Source organism: Podarcis bocagei, assembly GCF_964188305.1.
Source record: "Podarcis bocagei genome assembly, chromosome: 17".
NCBI classification, from domain to species: Eukaryota; Metazoa; Chordata; class Lepidosauria; order Squamata; family Lacertidae; genus Podarcis; species Podarcis bocagei.
In genome coordinates, this window is record NC_138143.1 from 31,467,395 (window position 1) to 31,471,894 (window position 4,500).

The following is a 4,500-nucleotide window of genomic DNA, read 5'->3' on the forward strand; positions in this document are numbered from 1 at the left end:
ATCTTTCCCCCTCAGTAACCTTTCTTACCTGGTGCAGGCAGGACAAGGTTCAACACTTGCTGGCATCAGAGGGAACAAGGAGCAATGGAAGCCTCACAATAATTCGTTTCCAGAAAAATCCTGCTGGGGAGTCAGGGACGTCAAAGACTTTGCATCACCCAAAGCCAGAAGCTGCCTTGCAGAGTGGGTGACGCCACTAGGCTAGCTTGCGAACAGGTGGGTTTGCAATTGCTTAGCAGAAAGAAAAGTCAGTGGAAAGAGGTGACAAGGAGGTCAGTACAGGGCAAACACGCTGGCAGGAACTCCAGATGGGCTCTGCTGGTGTATTTCACAGCATCAACCTCCCCACTGCTTCACCCCACTTCTTTACCTCCCAGTAAGCAACTGGCAAGCTAGTTTAGAAGAAGAAGAAGAGTTTGGATTTGATATCCCGCCTTTCACTCCCTTTAAGGAGTCTCAAAGCGGCTAACATTCTTCTTTCCCTTCCTCCCCCACAACAAACACTCTGTGAGGTGAGTGAGGCTGAGAGACTAGCCCAAGGTCACCCAGCAGCTGCATGTGGAGGAGCAGAGACGCAAACCCGGTTCCCCAGATTACGAGACTACTGCTCTTAACCACTACACCACACTGGCTCTCTTTAGTGGTGCTGCTCCACTTCTGCCAAAGCCTTTCCAGTTTTCCCCCTTGATGATTTTGTGGGAATGTTCAGGGAGGCAGGAGAGGATATATTGTTTATTAATATCCTTCCTAACTTGCACTAGCAAGTTCTATAACTTAGCAGAGTTTTACATTCCCCTTTTAAACACACAGCGGATAGCTGGTTGCAAGCTTGCTTAAGCCTCTCAATACAGTGGTACCTTGGGTTACAGATGCTTCAGGTTACAGATGCTTCTGGTTACAGACTCCTCTAACCCAGAAATAGTACCTCGGGTTAAGAACTTTGCTTCAGGATGAGAACAGAAATCATGCGGTGGCGGCACAGTGGGAGCGGGAGGCCCGATTAGCTAAAGTGGTACCTCAGGTTAAGAACAGTTTCAGGTTAAGAATGGACCTCCAGAACAAATTAAGTTCTTAACCCGAGGTACCACTGTATTAGATTCCTGGTAAGTTCCTTTCTATCCCTCTTAAAAGAATAAACACGCTACAAACTTATGTAAAGTATATAAAAGAAGTTTATTCACATCATCAGTTCACAGTTGGATCCCTGAAGGCAGACTTAGTCACAAAGTATATACATGTGGAGCTATCCGATATGGAGATAGTCCCAATGTCCTCTGTTGGCTGGAAGCCAACTAAGCATCTCTAGCTAAAAGCTGCTGCTCCACCTGCGGAGGAAGTCAAAGAGAGAGAGGGTGTTGCACGCCTTGTCCTTTTGTTACCTGGACAGGTAAGGTCATGCCCACCTCTAGTCACTTGCAAAGGAAGTACGTCCCAGCCAGGAGGAAACAGGAAGTTTTCGATTGGCTGGACCAAATATTCCCCCCGCATGCCCACTCTAGGAAAACAAGGAATGTTGTACTTGACTGCTACTTACGTATCACATCTCACAGATTTCCTTCTCTCTCTCCCTGCCCCCCATAGGCTGGCATAGTTGTGTCTCTGGACTGGGAAAATGTTGGGGTACTGGGAAGGCACCAGATCCTGCAGATACGTAAGTACCTCGCCCTGGTATATCCCCAGCAGGCTCTCAATCTGCCCTTGCCATGCCCCCTTCCGTCAGAGCTAGAGAATTTGTGGCCCACTGTTGCTGGGCACTGTGGCGATCACACAGGGTCCCCGGACGTTTCACCGTCTATTGATCCCTGTGCCACCACTTTATTTATCACTGCCACCATCCAGGCCCTACCTGGTACAATACAGAGTCCAGTCAGGGTTAAATTGGAACATAAACTTCTGTTTATTTATTGCCGTTTAACAAGCGTTTGGTTTCATAAACGGTATCAGTCAATTACAATTGTGGGGTGCCTATCCAGACCTAATACTTCCGCTACCTGCTCTCATTCACTAAACCACCTCTCAGATATTTACTTGTCTTCCTAGCTCCTAACTGTTCCTGAATCAGCTTATTTCGCCACACTAACTCAACCTAGGGACGCAGGTGGCTCTGTGGGTTAAACCACAGAGCCTAGGACTTGCTGATCAGAAGGTTGGCGGTTCGAATCCCCGCAACGGGGTAAGCGCCCGTTGCTCGGTCCCTGCTCCTGCCAACCTAGCAGTTCGAAAGCACGTCAAAGTGCAAGTAGATAAATAGGTACCACTCCAATGGGAAGGTAAACAGTGTTTCCATGAACTGCTCTGGTTCGCCAGAAGCAGCTTAATCATGCTGGCCACATGACCCGGAAGCTGTACGCAGGCTCCCTCGGCCAATAAAGTGAGATGAGTGCCGCAACCCCAGAGTCGGTCACGACTGGACCTAATGGTCAGGGGTCCCTTTACCTTTTTAACTCAACCTACCCACAGACTCTATCCCAATTCACTCCCACTCCAACCAACCACCCAACTCCCAATGAACTCCCCCTTTGCCCCTCCCAGAGCTGGTTTTATAGTCCCTCTGACTCCACCCCCCTGGGTTCTGATTGGGTAACTTGTTTAACTATTTCACCTCCAGCACTCTCATATGTTAACGTCACAGGCACCAACCCCCATCAGCCCCTGCCAGCATGGCCAATGGCTAGCGATGCTGTGAGCTGGAGACTGAAATGTATCACCTTTTAAAAAGGCCTTCTCCACTTCCCCCCAGAATGTAGAATGGAGAACAAAACATGGCAAGACATTTTATGAGGAACAGCCATGGTGCCAGTGCAGAGTAGTGATTAGACTAGTGAACTAGACCTAGGAGACCAGGGTTCAAATCCCCACTCAGGCATAAAGCTCTTGATGTCACCTGGGACCAGTCACAGTCTCTCAAGCCTATCAAACCTCAGAGGGTTGTTGTGGGGCTGAAAATGGGGAAGAGGAGGACCACGTACGCCACCTTGTGTATCTCGGAGAAAAGGTGAAATATAAAGGTAATAACAGATGGAAAAGTACAAGAAAATGGAGACTATTCCTGGTGTAGAGCTAGAGTTGCAGTGCAGTCTGTGTTGGCCAGCTGTGACTTTCCCTTCTTAAAGAAAATACATCCCATGAAACAAAGCAGTTCTTCAGTGCACATATAACCCCCTCTTTTTCCTTGGTGACATTTACTCTACTCATCTCTCAATGACAGTGTCTGCCAACAGGGAACTATATTCCATATGTCTCAACTCCTTAGAGATGTAGAGGGTTAGATCGTGATTCAACAATCTGCTACGCCTTGGGAACAGTGGGTAGCAGGGCACAGATCGAAAGTTGATGTGGAGTCAAGTTTCATTTCCTAATAAGCTATGATACCCTGAGGAATAAGTAAGCAATTCCCTGACTGGTGGAAGAGCCTTGTGCCAAGAACTGAAGGTATGAGCCCCCTCACTGTGGCATTTAAACACGGGAATATAGGGAACGGTCTTAGACTGAGCCAACCTCTTTTTTTGGCATATTTTTTATTAAATTTTAGAATATTCATTTAAACAACCTTAAAATACCAGTGACTTCCTTTCTTCTCTCTCCATGGTTCATTTTGCATCACATAAATCCCTGCATATTTTATATAAACTAAACCATTCAGTATTCCATTGTTACATCCACCAAAACCTATTTACCCTGTTGAATTTATATTAATGCTGCCCATGTTTTCAAATACAGTGGTACCTTGGGTTACAGACGCTTCAGGTTACAGACTCCAAACAATGTCAAGCACACTCCATCTAGAATTTGCATATTACTGGGGTACATGGTTTTCTTCTACTTCCTAAGTTATAGCCCAGTCTGCAGACTTGCCATGTCCGTAAACACATGCCTAAGACAGGTGTGCAGACTTTTAGAAGATTACCATGGAATGTCGGGAATTAGCTTTTGTACGTCAAGATTTCATGCTGATAGACATGGCTGTCAACTTTTCCCTTTTCTTGTGAGGAATCCTATTAGGAATAAAGGAATTTCCCATAAAAAGGGGGAAATGTTGACAGCTATGCTGACAGAGAAAAAAAATTGATTCTCTTTATGCTGCAAGTGGTATTGGGACTCACTCAAGAAGATAACCATGATAGCCATGCTCCTGTCCCCTCAGTGGCGTAGCATGGGTTGTCAGCACCCGGGGCAAGGCAAGTAATTTGCGCCCCCTAACCCATGGATTTGCGCCCCCTAACCCCCAGATGTTGCGCCCGGTGCGGCCAGCCCCCCCTGCACCCCCCATGCTATGCCACTGTGTCACCTCCCCCTTTGGTGAAAGTGTTTTGTGAATTGAAGTTTTTTTAAAAAAATAATAATAATGTAAAGATTAAATTTGCATTTAACTTACAGCTGAGCCACACAATCAGCAGACTTAGGTAAGGTGATATATATCTGTTGCTGGATTGTACCACTTCATAGTGCAGGGGAGGACTAAATCTGAATACTGTAGAATGCTTCCTCCTTATCAAACTC

General features: G+C 46.5%; 1 long non-coding RNA gene across 1 annotated transcript; it reads right to left on the reverse strand.

The window, feature by feature from the left end:
• Nucleotides 1-1,755: 1,755 nt before the first annotated feature.
• LOC308577099 lies at nucleotides 1,756-4,133 on the reverse strand. Its single transcript, XR_014003438.1, has 3 exons — nucleotides 4,054-4,133; nucleotides 2,451-3,995; nucleotides 1,756-2,086 (listed from the first exon to the last, which is right to left on the reverse strand). It is a non-coding gene; the product is annotated as an uncharacterized lncRNA (long non-coding RNA).
• Nucleotides 4,134-4,500: the final 367 nt, after the last annotated feature.